The sequence below is a fragment of the Anomaloglossus baeobatrachus genome, chromosome 3 (assembly GCF_048569485.1).
Source record: "Anomaloglossus baeobatrachus isolate aAnoBae1 chromosome 3, aAnoBae1.hap1, whole genome shotgun sequence".
Taxonomy (NCBI): domain Eukaryota; kingdom Metazoa; phylum Chordata; class Amphibia; order Anura; family Aromobatidae; genus Anomaloglossus; species Anomaloglossus baeobatrachus.
This window is the reverse complement of record NC_134355.1, coordinates 314,458,559-314,475,313: the sequence shown is the minus strand read 5'-3', so window position 1 is coordinate 314,475,313 and position 16,755 is coordinate 314,458,559. Positions and strand designations below refer to the sequence as shown.

The following is a 16,755-nucleotide window of genomic DNA, read 5'->3' as shown; positions in this document are numbered from 1 at the left end:
TGTCACTTTCCCATGTGTTTGTGTTGTGTTGTGAGTTGTTTGTCTCCTTTTGGACACCTTTGAGGGTGTTTTCTAGGTGTTTTTATGTGTTTGTGATTGCCTGCCATTGTTTCCTATGGGGTTCGAGTGTTTCGCCGAACCGAACTCGAACGAGACCTCCGTTCGGTGAACCAAGCTCGAGCCGAACCGCGACCGGTTCGCTCATCTCTACTCTTATCATTTCTGTTATATTTTCTTGCTATAGGGCTTGGTTTAGTAAGTATCTGGTGCTTTATTTTAGCAGTCCATCAATTTGTATGGGTGCTTTAATTTAGGGCCACGTGAATAGTGACGTTGATTGAGGGCACCAAAACTTGGGTTGCCTTTGGGGTGTCAACCTCTTCAGCAAGGTCCAGTTCACGGTTCGAGTGATTTTGGGGGCTGTTCTAGATCGAACTAGAACTCGAGCTTTTTGCTAAAGCTCGATAGTTCTAGTTACATTCGAGATTGGTTCTAGCAGCAAAAAGCCAAGCTAATTACTAACTGGCTTTCCGCTGTAATAGTTTAAGTCCCCTCGCTGTGTTTAAAAGAACCAAGATGAACAAGTCATGGCTCACAGAGGACTTTTCTTCCCCTGGGTCATCCAGGGGAGGCGAAAGGCATGCGTATTTTTGAGAGTGCTTCATGCAAAGCATCATTTACATTTTGAAAAGGGGAGTCAACTGATGCCAGTCAAGTGGGGGGTGTGTGTGGCCCAATTAGTGGCAACGAGGGAGACTGTGGTTGAAGTCCCCTCGCTGTGTTTTACATGATTTTCGAAGGGCATGACATGCCTAAGAGGTTTAGTTTCAGCATCTCAAACTTGATGGCTACAGAAAGGCTGCCTTTACACCCTTTTGAGACCGAGGATTTTCGAGAACTTATGCCCATTGCCGTGCCCCAAGAGCCGATGGTCATTCGCCACTCCTTCTCCAAGAAGGGGGTGCCCGCGCTACCACAGCATGTCGCACAAAACATCACCGATTCCTTGATAAACTCTGTGTGTGACAGGGTGCATTTCACCACAGATACTTGGACCAGTAAGCATGGACAGGGGAGTTACATGTTGCTGACTGGGCACTGGGTAACTATGGTGAGAGATGGATAAGGGTCTGCTGTACAAGTCTTTCCGTCTCCACGAGTTGTGTGTCAATCCTTCCTCTGTATGTACAAGTTCCTCCACTGCTTCTACCTCCTCAACCACGTGTTGGTCCTGCACCTCGGCCGAAACCCTGTATGGTCAGGCCACCCTTCCTTGTAACTGCGCCCAAAGAATCCCACACACCTCCTTACTATGCTGGCAGCAGAGCTCAACAGCATGATGCGGTCGACTCTTTACTTAAAAATGTCTGGGAAATGTCACACCGCTGAGGAGTTGTGGACAGTAAGCTCTGGAGAGTGAGACCAAGTTTCATCAATGGTTGTCTCCACTCAACTAGCAGCCAGGGAATACCGGTGCGACAATGATGCAAACCAGTCAGCGGCCCTTATTCAGGGCAATGTGACACACGTGCCTTGTATGGCTCACGTGTTGAATCTGATTCTCCAGCAATTTTGAAAACACTATCCCAGCCTACATGGCCTTCTGCAGAGGGCACGGTGTAACGCCTGCCTGGATCGACACACTCAGACGGGCTGTAAAGGATAGGCTAGAAGCAAGCCACTCACCAAGCTGGACCCCCAGAACCCTGAACCCCTTTAACCCCTATACAGTGATTTTGAATTACACAGGGCCCAAGTTGATCAATACCTGTGGAAGGCTGCAGTTACAGAGAATAGTAGTCATGCAGGGTCAAAACATTAATTGAGGAAGAGGAACAGAATGGGACGGCCAGGACTTAATCAGAACACAAGCAGAGGTGAAATGCGGATCGGCCAACGAGGTACATAAACAGCAAGCAGGAAAAGTAGTCAGGTAACAAGCACACAAAATCATAAAACTGAACTGGGGGTAACAGTAACAAGAGATTCATAGCTTTGTCTGGCAGTGGTCTGCAGACAGGAGGGGCCTAAAAAAGGGTGTGGTGTATTCCCATTTGTTGTAGCTGAATGATGGTACTTCATCTGTGAGACACCCACCACCTACATTCATTCTGCGTCCACCTGTGCCGCTGGCATTGACTCCTTTCCCATCATCAGCACTATGCACAAAAGGAAAACGTTGTCACCTGGCGACCGGAGTACAAATTGATTGAGCGGGCTCTGGTGGTGACTTAACAGCCGTGTGTGGCAATGATGCAAACCTGGCTGCATGCCTTCGTCAGGGCAATGTGACAGGCGTGCCTTGTATGGCTCATGTGTTGAATCTGATTCTCCAGCAATTTTTAAAACACTATCCCGGCCTACATGGCCTTGTGCAGGAGGCACGCTCGCTATGTGCTCACTTCCATCATTCGCAACCAGCAGCTCAACAACTTTCATCGTTACAGAAGTCTTTTGGTCTGGCGGGTCAACGCCTGAAATGCGATGTGCCGACACGCTGGGATTTGAATCTGCACATTTTGCAGCGACTGTGGCAGCAACGCAGAGCCCTGCTGAAATACGTTATGACGTATACCCTGGGCTAACTTGATCCAGAGGTGATGCAGATTACTCTGCTGGAGTGGTGTCAGATCAAGGACCTATGCACCCTTCTACACAGTTTACAACTGTCGACGAACATGTTTAGCACTGGCGATGCCATTCTCAGTGTGACAATTCTGTTCATTTACATGATGGAGCACACTGTAAGCATTATTCGGAGTCAGGTGTTGGGACAAGAGGAAGGGAAGGAAGTACAGGATGAGTCATATGCGGAAGGGATAACAAGATCCACAAGGTCCAGACGGTCAGCGGCACCTAGGCGGTAGTCATGGGACAGTGGGGGAGAGGGATTAACAAGGGTGCATAGAATCAGCAAAACTGTTGAGGAAGGTAAAGGAGCCCAGGAAGAAATGGAGGACAAACTGGCGATGGGCATGGAAGACTAAGCAGATGAGTGAGAGCTTGCTCACATTTCGATTGTGCGATGTTGGGGGGAGAGGGCAGAGGAAGGGGGCACGATTTTCACCTCTCCGCCACCAACACAGCAAGGACTTGGTCCTCCTGGATGCACAAGACACATGAGCGCCTTCTTGCTGGACTACCTACAACATTACCATGGGATTGTACGAATTCTTAGTAATGCTGACTACTGGGTTGCCACACTCTTGGATCCCCGGTATAACACAAAATGTTGCAAAATAATTCCGGCCATAGAAAGGGACGCACGTATACAGGAGAATCTGCAGAAGGTGGTACGCAATCTTAGATCTGCTTTTCCACTAAACACCAGTGCTGCACAGAGTGAATCTCAACACTTTGTCATGGATAGGAGGAAATGGTCTTTTACTTGACCAGATCTGAGGGACCGAGGGCTGGCTGCTGTGCTGAGACGGCGTTGAGTATGGTGTCCCCGCAGAGTTACACTTTTGGTCATATAAAAAATGAGTTGAAAAAGGACAGATGCTGGTGGAAAGGGGAACAGGTGTGTTGGAAAGGGGAAAAAAGATTGTGTCTGTGGGTTTGGTGGTTAAGCAACAGTAACATTTGCTGAAGAAACAACATCTGTTATGGTGGGAATGGCAGATTTGTATAAGGTGGTATATACTGTTAGGCCCGTTTCACACGTCAGTGAAAAACACTGACATTTTTCACTGGCGTGTAAAACACGCACATGTCCCTCTGTGTGCCGTGAATAACGGCACACGTGGGTTGTCTAAGTGCAATCCGGGCTCCGTTCTCCGTGGCCCGTGATTGCACTTAGAAATTAACTCACCTGTGCGCGCTCCCGCTCTCCATGGTGCTGATCGCTCCCGCGGTGCAGCATCCGGCCGGCGCTGACCCCCGCAGCAGCTGCTTCCGGATTGGCTGTTTCGTGCATCATGAATATGCGTGACAGTAATGAGCCGGCTCAGAAGCAACAAGCTGCACGGGCTGCAGAGGACATCGCTGGAGCCGGGTGAGTAAAAATGATTTTTATTTTAAAAGCACGTTTTTTTCTGGCACATGTTTCACGGTCCACACCACTGCGTGGTCCGTGGGACATCAGTGATGCCAGAAAAAAATGGACATGTCTCCGTGCGGCAATCACGGACACGCGGGTACGCCGCACGGAGACACGTGCAGTGAAAAATCACTGATGTGTGAGCAGACCCATTGATTATAATGGGTCTGCTTATGTCAGTGATTCTGGTACGTTTAAAAAAAAGCACAAATGTACCAGTATCACTGACGTGTGAAACAGGCCTTACCGCTATATAAAAAAATTAAGAAAAAAAGAAAGAGAAAGGTATATATCCTCATTGCCAGTCGGTGTCCACCGTGCTCCCAGATGGAAAAGGAGAGGCTGGCAAATGGAAGGTTAGGTGGAGGGTACAGAGCTAAGTGGCTATGAAACTAAGGCTATGTCCGCACGTTGCTTTTTACCTGCTTTTTAGCTGCTTTTTCAACTGCAGCGTTTAATGCCAAAATGGTTGTGTTCTGCTTATCAAGCAAAGTCTATGGGAATTTGGGTTTCTTGTCCGCACTATGCAGTTCAAACTGCAGCCTTTTTGTTGCAGAACTTTGGTCAAAAACTCAGCTTTGCAGTGCAAAACCCAAATGGCAAAACAATTGACATGTGAATTGTTTTTGCCATTTGGGTTTTGCACTGCAAAGCTGAGTTTTTGACCAAAGTTCTGCAACAAAAAGGCTGCAGTTTGAACTGCATAGTGCGGACAAGAAACCCAAATTCCCATAGACTTTGCTTGAAAAGCAGAACACATCCATTTTGGCATTAAACGCTGCAGTTGAAAAAGCAGCAAAAAAGCAGGTAAAAAGCATGTAAAAAGCAACGTGCGGACATAGCCTAATAGTAGCCTGAACCGAGATAGACGCCACTCAGATTTGGAGACTGGGAGACCTGTTAGCGTCACAGGGTCCACACGCCCACCCAGCCCAGGAAATCCCTGTTAACAACACAGGGGACATTGGGTACGCTTTCCGTGTGCGTAGGGTCCACACCTGTGGACAGCAGGCGCATCAGCAGCAGCAGGCCTGTTAATGCCACTGGGCTGCACTAGCAGGACTGGTAGGACAGGAGCTGGTCTTAACCGTTCTGCGTTACCAACTGTGGTGGCAGCCTGCCCTATCCATGCCTACCTCTGGCCTAAAGACGCAATGGGTTCAACACATGGAAGTGTGCTCTTTCGGAGCATAATAGAAGACTGTGCACCTCCTTGTTGGCTCCAGCCCCTTTTATAACCTGGGTCCGCCACAAACCAGGGTGGACCACAATGAACCACCTGGAGACAAAAGCAGAGTGACACGTCATGAGTGGCATAACTAGCATCCTATTCGGAACCGCCACTTCAATGATGACCTCATGGCTACCACGACCCAAACACCTCACCAGTCATCGTCTGACCAACAATAATGAGGTGACAAGTCATAGGGGCGGGCCGCTGCAAGCCAGTTGGGAGTGGCCTGGCCACATTGTCAGGACACCTGATGCCCTGTGGTCTATATGGGCCCCCCACATCAAGGGCAGGGCCAAAGAGTTCATTACCTGACCTAGCCTCTGATGCAGTAAGTTCCTGAGCATGCTCAGTAGCATGAAATACAGTCTCCGAAAAAAAGACTATCCACTTCAGCATGCTGTCTAGGCACAACACAGGACTTAGACCCGGCACGAAGTGCAAGTAACTGTGCAAAGAGGCTTTTCGCACTAAGTGTAAAGCCCCATAGGTGTTGTGTCGGTGCATTACCTTCAGGGACTCCACGTGGAGGAACAGTCTGGTCACAGGTAGGTTGCTTCTTTATATGTAGTTTCGTGACGGCACTCTCGGTATTGTGGTCAGTGGGGACCGCCACTGCAGTGTAAGGGGACACCTGGGGCTGATGTTGGGTGCAGTTAGTTGTAAGCCCTGTGTAAGGTTGTGGAACCGCAAGTCGCAGAATGACTCAGCCACAGTCCAAACGAGCATGCGCTGTAGCCCAAAATGAAGACTTAGCCTCAGGAATGACACAGTCAGGCTGAGCATACTCAGTAGGCGAAACACTGGAGTTAGGCTGCGGCTGGGGTAAATTGGCACATGCATGCGCACTAGCCACCTCTCCACACTTAGATGTGGAGGAGAAAGCAGCCAGCTGGACAACCCAAGGCACAGCCCTAAATGGCAGCTGACGCCTGGGCGTAACTGGAACCGCAGCAGGTTGCTTGCGTTTACGGCGGCACCAATTTGTAACAACAAATAACGGCTAAAATAACAGGTGTACTTCTTCCCGTAGATATTCTGATATGATCCTTTTTTCACGGACACGACCATCGTTAAAAAAAGTAGAGGAGGCACCAAAACAGCAGCTGCTTCAATGGATGTCAAGTGCGCCATAAAGTGAGCTCTCCTCCACCTCAGGTTCAATATCACAAATACTCCATTCCACTGTGCTGTAAACCCAATCGCACTTGCTTCATAACTGCTTTCAAGTTTCCACGTCCCCTGCTGAGTATGGGGTAACAGAGAGTGTTGACTCTTCAGAGCCGTTCAGTCACACTATAGCCTGGGAATCAGAGGTCTGCTTCAAAGCTGCAGTGAGTACAGACAAAGAAGTTATTATTATTATTATTATTATTATTATTATTATTATTTATTTATAGAGCACCATTGATTCCATGGTGCTGTACATGAGAAGGGGGTTCCAGACACTTTTAGGATGGCAGAAAAAGTGACAGCTCTTTGGGCAAATTAAATAGCGTGGCAAAAGTGGGCAGGTGGGTACAGTGGCTGTGTTCTGTGGGTACCAGAACAGTAAAGGAAGCCTCACTTTCTATCCCTCCTAATGATGAAATGCAGCAAGGAATTCCCTGAGTTTGCTATAAAATTTCTGTAGCAAAATGTGCAGGAGGGCAGAATGCAGAGGTGCTGGAAATTGCTTGGCACCAGTGGGACACAAATGTAGTACAACAGCCACTTTTAGGATGCCATTAAGTTTGAGCATTTTTTGCTATTATAATAGCTTATTAAAAATGAGCAGGAGGGTAAAATGCAGAGGTGCTGGAAATTGCTTGGCACCAGTGGGACACAAATGTAGTACAACAGCCACTTTTAGGATGTCATTAAGTTTCAGCATTTTTTGCTATTATAATAGCTTATTAAAAACGAGCAGGAGGGTGTAATGCAGAGGTGCTGGAAATTGCTTGGCACCAGTGGGACACAAATGGAGTACAACAGCCACTTTTTGGATGCCACTATCTGGCAGCACTGTTCTTAATTAAAATGGCTTGGCAAAAATCTGCAGGAGGGGAGAATGCAGAGGTGGTGGAACTTGCTTGGCACCAGTGGGACACTATTGAAGTCCAACAGCCACTTTTAGGATGCCACTAAGTTTCCTCAGTGTTTCCTATTATAATAGCTTAGTAAAAATGAGCTTGAGGGTGCAATTCAGAGGTGCTGGAAATTGCTTGGCACCAGTGGGACACAAATGGAGCACAACAGCCACTTTTAGGATGCCACTAAGTTTCAGCATTTTTTGCTATTATTATAGCTTATTAAAAACGAGCAGGAGGGTCTAATGCAGAGGTGCTGGAAATTGCTTGGCAACAGTGGGACACAAATGGAGTACAACAGCCACTTTTAGGAGGCCACTAAGTTTCAGCATTTTTTGCTATTATTATAGCTTATTAAAAACGAGCAGGAGGGTGTAATGCAAAAGGTGCTGGAAATTGCTTTGCACCAGTGGGACACAAATGGAGTACAACAGCCACTTTTAGGATGCCACTAAGTTTCAGTATTTTTTGCTATTATTATAGTTTATTAAAAACGAGCAGGAGGGTGTAATGCAGAGGTGCTGGAAATTGCTTGGCACCAGTGGGACACAAATGGAGTACAATAGCCACTTTTAGGATGCCACTAAGTTTCAGCATTTTTTGCTATTATAATAGCTTATTAAAAACGAGCAGGAAGGTGTAATGCAGAGGTGCATGAAATTGCTTGGCCCCAGTGGGACACAAATGGAGTACAACAGCCACTTTTAGGATGCCACTAAGTTTCAGCATTTTTTGCTATTATAATAGCTTATTAAAAACGAGCAGGAGGGCAGAATGCAGAGGTGCTGGAAATTGCTTGGCACCAGTGGGACACAAATGGAGTACAACAGCCACTTTTTGGATGCCACTATCTGGCAGCACTGTTTTTAATTAAAATGGCTTGGCAAAAATGTGCAGGAGGGGAGAATGCAGAGGTGGTGGAACTTGCTTGGCACCAGTGGGACACTATTGAAGTCCAACAGCCACTTTTAGGATGCCACTAAGTTTCCTCAGTGTTTCCTATTATAATAGCTTAGTAAAAATGAGCTTGAGGGTGCAATGCAAAAGGTGCTGGAAATTGCTTTGCACCAGTGGGACACAAATGGAGTACAACAGCCACTTTTAGGATGCCACTAAGATTCAGTATTTTTTGCTATTATAATAGCTTATTAAAAACGAGCAGGAGGGTGTAATGCAGAGGTGCTGGAAATTGCTTGGCACCAGTGGGCAACAAATGGAGTACAACAGCCACTTTTAAGATGCCACTAAGTTTCAGCATTTTTTGCTATTATTATAGCTTATTAAAAACGAGCAGGAGGGTGTAATGCAGAGGTGCTGGAAATTGCTTGGCACCAGTGGGACACAAATGGAGTACAATAGCCACTTTTAGGATGCCACTAAGTTTTAGCATTTTTTGCTATTATAATAGCTTATTAAAAACGAGCAGGAAGGTGTAATGCAGAGGTGCTGGAAATTGCTTGGCACCAGTGGGACACAAATGGAGTACAACAGCCACTTTTAGGAGGTCACTAAGTTTCAGCATTTTTTGCTATTATTATATCTTATTAAAAATGAGCAGGAGGGTGTAATGCAGAGGTGCTGGAAATTGCTTGGCACCAGTGGGACACAAATGGAGTAAAACAGCCACTTTTAGGATGCCACTAAGTTTCAGCATTTTTTGCTATTATAATAGCTTATTAAAAACGAGCAGGAGGGTGTCATGCAGAGGTGCTGGAAATTGCTTGGCACCAGTGGGACACAAATGGAGTACAACAGCCACTTTTTGGATGCCACTATCTGGCAGCACTGTTTTTAATTAAAATGGCTTGGCAAAAATGTGCAGGAGGGGAGAATGCAGAGGTGGTGGAACTTGCTTGGCACCAGTGGGACACTATTGAAGTCCAACAGCCACTTTTAGGATGCCACTAAGTTTCCTCAGTGTTTCCTATTATAATAGCTTAGTAAAAATGAGCTTGAGGGTGCAATGCAAAAGGTGCTGGAAATATCTTTGCACCAGTGGGACACAAATGGAGTACAACAGCCACTTTTAGGATGCCACTAAGATTCAGTATTTTTTGCTATTATAATAGCTTATTAAAAACGAGCAGGAGGGTGTAATGCAGAGGTGCTGGAAATTGCTTGGCACCAGTGGGTAACAAATGGAGTACAACAGCCACTTTTAAGATGCCACTAAGTTTCAGCATTTTTTGCTATTATTATAGCTTATTAAAAACGAGCAGGAGGGTGTAATGCAGAGGTGCTGGAAATTGCTTGGCACCAGTGGGACACAAATGGAGTACAATAGCCACTTTTAGGATGCCACTAAGTTTTAGCATTTTTTGCTATTATAATAGCTTATTAAAAACGAGCAGGAAGGTGTAATGCAGAGGTGCATGAAATTGCTTGGCACCAGTGGGACACAAATGGAGTACAACAGCCACTTTTAGGATGCCACTAAGATACAGTATTTTTTGCTATTATAATAGCTTATTAAAAACGAGCAGGAGGGTGTAATGCAGAGGTGCTAGAAATTGCTTGGCACCAGTGGGAAACAAATGGAGTACAACAGCCACTTTTAAGATGCCACTAAGTTTCAGCATTTTTTGCTATTATTATAGCTTATTAAAAACGAGCAGGAGGGTGTAATGCAGAGGTGCTAGAAATTGCTTGGCACCAGTGGGAAACAAATGGAGTACAACAGCCACTTTTAAGATGCCACTAAGTTTCAGCATTTTTTGCTATTATAATAGCTTATTAAAAACGAGCAGGAGGGTGTAATGCAGAGGTGCTGGAAATTGCTTGGCACAGGTGGGACACAAATGGAGTACAGCAGCCACTTTTAGGATGCCACTAAGTTTCAGCAATTTTTACTATTATAATAGCTTATTAAAAATGCGCAGGAGGGTGTAATGCAGAGATGCTGGAAATTGCTTGGCACCAGTGGGACACAAATGGAGTAAAACAGCCACTTTTAGGATGCCACTAAGTTTCAGCATTTTTTGCTATTATAATAGCTTATTAAAAACGAGCAGGAGGGTGTAATGCAGAGGTGCTGGAAATTGCTTGGCACCAGTGGGACACAAATGGAGTACAACAGCCACTTTTAGGAGGTCACTAAGTTTCAGCATTTTTTGCTATTATTATATCTTATTAAAAATGAGCAGGAGGGTGTAATGCAGAGGTGCTGGAAATTGCTTGGCACCAGTGGGACACAAATGGAGTACAACAGCCACTTTTTGGATGCCACTATCTGGCAGCACTGTTTTTAATTAAAATGGCTTGGCAAAAATGTGCAGGAGGGGAGAATGCAGAGGTGGTAAAACTTGCTTTGCACCAGTGGGACACTATTGAAGTCCAACAGCCACTTTTAGGATGCCACTAAGTTTCCTCAGTGTTTCCTATTATAATAGCTTAGTAAAAATGAGCTTGAGGGTGCAATGCAAAAGGTGCTGGAAATTGCTTTGCACCAGTGGGACACAAATGGAGTACAACAGCCACTTTTAGGATGCCACTAAGATTCAGTATTTTTTGCTATTATAATAGCTTATTAAAAACGAGCAGGAGGGTGTAATGCAGAGGTGCTGGAAATTGCTTGGCACCAGTGGGCAACAAATGGAGTACAACAGCCACTTTTAAGATGCCACTAAGTTTCAGCATTTTTTGCTATTATTATAGCTTATTAAAAACGAGCAGGAGGGTGTAATGCAGAGGTGCTGGAAATTGCTTGGCACCAGTGGGACACAAATGGAGTACAATAGCCACTTTTAGGAAGCCACTAAGTTTTAGCATTTTTTGCTATTATAATAGCTTATTAAAAACGAGCAGGAAGGTGTAATGCAGAGGTGCTGGAAATTGCTTGGCACCAGTGGGACACAAATGGAGTACAACAGCCACTTTTAGGATGCCACTAAGATACAGTATTTTTTTGCTATTATAATAGCTTATTAAAAACGAGCAGGAGGGTGTAATGCAGAGGTGCTGGAAATTGCTTGGCACCAGTGGGACACAAATGGAGTACAACAGCCACTTTTAGGAGGTCACTAAGTTTCAGCATTTTTTGCTATTATTATATCTTATTAAAAATGAGCAGGAGGGTGTAATGCAGAGGTGCTGGAAATTGCTTGGCACCAGTGGGACACAAATGGAGTAAAACAGCCACTTTTAGGATGCCACTAAGTTTCAGCATTTTTTGCTATTATAATAGCTTATTAAAAACGAGCAGGAGGGTGTCATGCAGAGGTGCTGGAAATTGCTTGGCACCAGTGGGACACAAATGGAGTACAACAGCCACTTTTTGGATGCCACTATCTGGCAGCACTGTTTTTAATTAAAATGGCTTGGCAAAAATGTGCAGGAGGGGAGAATGCAGAGGTGGTGGAACTTGCTTGGCACCAGTGGGACACTATTGAAGTCCAACAGCCACTTTTAGGATGCCACTAAGTTTCCTCAGTGTTTCCTATTATAATAGCTTAGTAAAAATGAGCTTGAGGGTGCAATGCAAAAGGTGCTGGAAATATCTTTGCACCAGTGGGACACAAATGGAGTACAACAGCCACTTTTAGGATGCCACTAAGATTCAGTATTTTTTGCTATTATAATAGCTTATTAAAAACGAGCAGGAGGGTGTAATGCAGAGGTGCTGGAAATTGCTTGGCACCAGTGGGCAACAAATGGAGTACAACAGCCACTTTTAAGATGCCACTAAGTTTCAGCATTTTTTGCTATTATTATAGCTTATTAAAAACGAGCAGGAGGGTGTAATGCAGAGGTGCTGGAAATTGCTTGGCACCAGTGGGACACAAATGGAGTACAATAGCCACTTTTAGGATGCCACTAAGTTTTAGCATTTTTTGCTATTATAATAGCTTATTAAAAACGAGCAGGAAGGTGTAATGCAGAGGTGCATGAAATTGCTTGGCACCAGTGGGACACAAATGGAGTACAACAGCCACTTTTAGGATGCCACTAAGATACAGTATTTTTTGCTATTATAATAGCTTATTAAAAACGAGCAGGAGGGTGTAATGCAGAGGTGCTGGAAATTGCTTGGCACCAGTGGGAAACAAATGGAGTACAACAGCCACTTTTAAGATGCCACTAAGTTTCAGCATTTTTTGCTATTATTATAGCTTATTAAAAACGAGCAGGAGGGTGTAATGCAGAGGTGCTGGAAATTGCTTGGCACAGGTGGGACACAAATGGAGTACAGCAGCCACTTTTAGGATGCCACTAAGTTTCAGCAATTTTTACTATTATAATAGCTTATTAAAAATGCGCAGGAGGGTGTAATGCAGAGATGCTGGAAATTGCTTGGCACCAGTGGGACACAAATGGAGTAAAACAACCACTTTTAGGATGCCACTAAGTTTCAGCATTTTTTGCTATTATAATAGCTTATTAAAAACGAGCAGGAGGGTGTAATGCAGAGGTGCTGGAAATTGCTTGGCACCAGTGGGACACAAATGGAGTACAACAGCCACTTTTAGGAGGTCACTAAGTTTCAGCATTTTTTGCTATTATTATATCTTATTAAAAATGAGCAGGAGGGTGTAATGCAGAGGTGCTGGAAATTGCTTGGCACCAGTGGGACACAAATGGAGTAAAACAGCCACTTTTAGGATGCCACTAAGTTTCAGCATTTTTTGCTATTATAATAGCTTATTAAAAACGAGCAGGAGGGTGTCATGCAGAGGTGCTGGAAATTGCTTGGCACCAGTGGGACACAAATGGAGTACAACAGCCACTTTTTGGATGCCACTATCTGGCAGCACTGTTTTTAATTAAAATGGCTTGGCAAAAATGTGCAGGAGGGGAGAATGCAGAGGTGGTGGAACTTGCTTGGCACAAGTGGGACACTATTGAAGTCCAACAGCCACTTTTAGGATGCCACTAAGTTTCCTCAGTGTTTCCTATTATAATAGCTTAGTAAAAATGAGCTTGAGGGTGCAATGCAAAAGGTGCTGGAAATATCTTTGCACCAGTGGGACACAAATGGAGTACAACAGCCACTTTTAGGATGCCACTAAGATTCAGTATTTTTTGCTATTATAATAGCTTATTAAAAACGAGCAGGAGGGTGTAATGCAGAGGTGCTGGAAATTGCTTGGCACCAGTGGGCAACAAATGGAGTACAACAGCCACTTTTAAGATGCCACTAAGTTTCAGCATTTTTTGCTATTATTATAGCTTATTAAAAACGAGCAGGAGGGTGTAATGCAGAGGTGCTGGAAATTGCTTGGCACCAGTGGGACACAAATGGAGTACAATAGCCACTTTTAGGATGCCACTAAGTTTTAGCATTTTTTGCTATTATAATAGCTTATTAAAAACGAGCAGGAAGGTGTAATGCAGAGGTGCATGAAATTGCTTGGCACCAGTGGGACACAAATGGAGTACAACAGCCACTTTTAGGATGCCACTAAGATACAGTATTTTTTGCTATTATAATAGCTTATTAAAAACGAGCAGGAGGGTGTAATGCAGAGGTGCTGGAAATTGCTTGGCACCAGTGGGAAACAAATGGAGTACAACAGCCACTTTTAAGATGCCACTAAGTTTCAGCATTTTTTGCTATTATTATAGCTTATTAAAAACGAGCAGGAGGGTGTAATGCAGAGGTGCTGGAAATTGCTTGGCACAGGTGGGACACAAATGGAGTACAGCAGCCACTTTTAGGATGCCACTAAGTTTCAGCAATTTTTACTATTATAATAGCTTATTAAAAATGCGCAGGAGGGTGTAATGCAGAGATGCTGGAAATTGCTTGGCACCAGTGGGACACAAATGGAGTAAAACAGCCACTTTTAGGATGCCACTAAGTTTCAGCATTTTTTGCTATTATAATAGCTTATTAAAAACGAGCAGGAGGGTGTAATGCAGAGGTGCTGGAAATTGCTTGGCACCAGTGGGACACAAATGGAGTACAACAGCCACTTTTAGGAGGTCACTAAGTTTCAGCATTTGTTGCTATTATTATATCTTATTAAAAATGAGCAGGAGGGTGTAATGCAGAGGTGCTGGAAATTGCTTGGCACCAGTGGGACACAAATGGAGTAAAACAGCCACTTTTAGGATGCCACTAAGTTTCAGCATTTTTTGCTATTATAATAGCTTATTTAAAACGAGCAGGAGGGTGTCATGCAGAGGTGCTGGAAATTGCTTGGCACCAGTGGGACACAAATGGAGTACAACAGCCACTTTTTGGATGCCACTATCTGGCAGCACTGTTTTTAATTAAAATGGCTTGGCAAAAATGTGCAGGAGGGGAGAATGCAGAGGTGGTGGAGCTTGCTTGGCACCAGTGGGACACTATTGAAGTCCAACAGCCACTTTTAGGATGCCACTAAGTTTCCTCAGTGTTTCCTATTATAATAGCTTAGTAAAAATGAGCTTGAGGGTGCAATGCAAAAGGTGCTGGAAATATCGTTGCACCAGTGGGACACAAATGGAGTACAACAGCCACTTTTAGGATGCCACTAAGATTCAGTATTTTTTGCTATTATAATAGCTTATTAAAAACGAGCAGGAGGGTGTAATGCAGAGGTGCTGGAAATTGCTTGGCACCAGTGGGCAACAAATGGAGTACAACAGCCACTTTTAAGATGCCACTAAGTTTCAGCATTTTTTGCTATTATTATAGCTTATTAAAAACGAGCAGGAGGGTGTAATGCAGAGGTGCTGGAAATTGCTTGGCACCAGTGGGACACAAATGGAGTACAATAGCCACTTTTAGGATGCCACTAAGTTTTAGCATTTTTTGCTATTATAATAGCTTATTAAAAACGAGCAGGAAGGTGTAATGCAGAGGTGCATGAAATTGCTTGGCACCAGTGGGACACAAATGGAGTACAACAGCCACTTTTAGGATGCCACTAAGATACAGTATTTTTTGCTATTATAATAGCTTATTAAAAACGAGCAGGAGGGTGTAATGCAGAGGTGCTGGAAATTGCTTGGCACCAGTGGGAAACAAATGGAGTACAACAGCCACTTTTAAGATGCCACTAAGTTTCAGCATTTTTTGCTATTATTATAGCTTATTAAAAACGAGCAGGAGGGTGTAATGCAGAGGTGCTGGAAATTGCTTGGCACAGGTGGGACACAAATGGAGTACAGCAGCCACTTTTAGGATGCCACTAAGTTTCAGCAATTTTTACTATTATAATAGCTTATTAAAAATGCGCAGGAGGGTGTAATGCAGAGATGCTGGAAATTGCTTGGCACCAGTGGGACACAAATGGAGTAAAACAGCCACTTTTAGGATGCCACTAAGTTTCAGCATTTTTTACTATTATAATAGCTTATTAAAAACGAGCAGGAGGGTGTAATGCAGAGGTGCTGGAAATTGCTTGGCACCAGTGGGACACAAATGGAGTACAACAGCCACTTTTAGGAGGTCACTAAGTTTCAGCATTTTTTGCTATTATTATATCTTATTAAAAACGAGCAGGAGGGTGTAATGCAGAGGTGCTGGAAATTGCTTGGCACCAGTGGGACACAAATGGAGTAAAACAGCCACTTTTAGGATGCCACTAAGTTTCAGCATTTTTTGCTATTATAATAGCTTATTAAAAACGAGCAGGAGGGTGTAATGCAGAGATGCTGGAAATTGCTTGGCACCAGTGGGACACAAATGGAGTACAACAGCCACTTTTAGGATGCCACTAAGTTTCAGCATTTTTTGCTATTATAATAGCTTATTAAAAACGAGCAGGAGGGTGTAATGCAGAGATGCTGGAAATTGCTTGGCACCAGTGGGACACAAATGGAGTAAAACAGCCACTTTTAGGATGCCACTAAGTTTCAGCATTTTTTGCTATTATAATAGCTTATTAAAAATGAGCAGGAGGGTGTCATGCAGAGGTGCTGGAAATTGCTTGGCACCAGTGGGACACAAATGGAGTACAACAGCCACTTTTTGGATGCCACTAACTGGCAGCACTCTTTTAAATTAAAATGGCTTTGCAAATATGTGCAGGAGGGGAGAATGCAGAGGTGGTGGGACTTGCTTGTCACCAGTTGCACAATAATGGAGTACAGCAGCCACTCTTTGGATGGCACTAACTGGCAGCACTCTGCAATTAAAATGGCTTTGCAAAAAAGGGGCAGGAGGGTACAGTGGCCGGGTTTTGGGTCAGTGTAGAGGAAAGGATGCCTCACTTTCTATCCCTCCTAATGGTGAAATGCAGCAAGGAATTCCCTGAGCTTAGCTACACAGAGGCTGTTATCTGAAGCTGTAAAAAGCTTTTCCATGGACCTAACTGTCACCTATGGCTCTGAGCCAGCTGTAATTAGCCCTTAAAAGGGCTGAAATAAACTTCTGTCCCTAATCTGTAGAGCACTGTGTGTATAGCGTACACACAGGATCGGCGACAGGAGCTGCGTGAGAGGTGACTGACACCCAGACGCAGAAGAGATAATGGCATGCGGGAGGA

The 16,755-nt window shown here is 44.5% G+C and overlaps 1 protein-coding gene across 3 annotated transcripts in view; it reads right to left on the bottom strand.

Annotated features, from left to right (window-relative positions):
• Window positions 1-16,755, bottom strand: part of LOC142295229 (amine sulfotransferase-like) — a 153,754-nt gene that overhangs the window by 125,889 nt on the left and 11,110 nt on the right. The window lies entirely within an intron of this gene.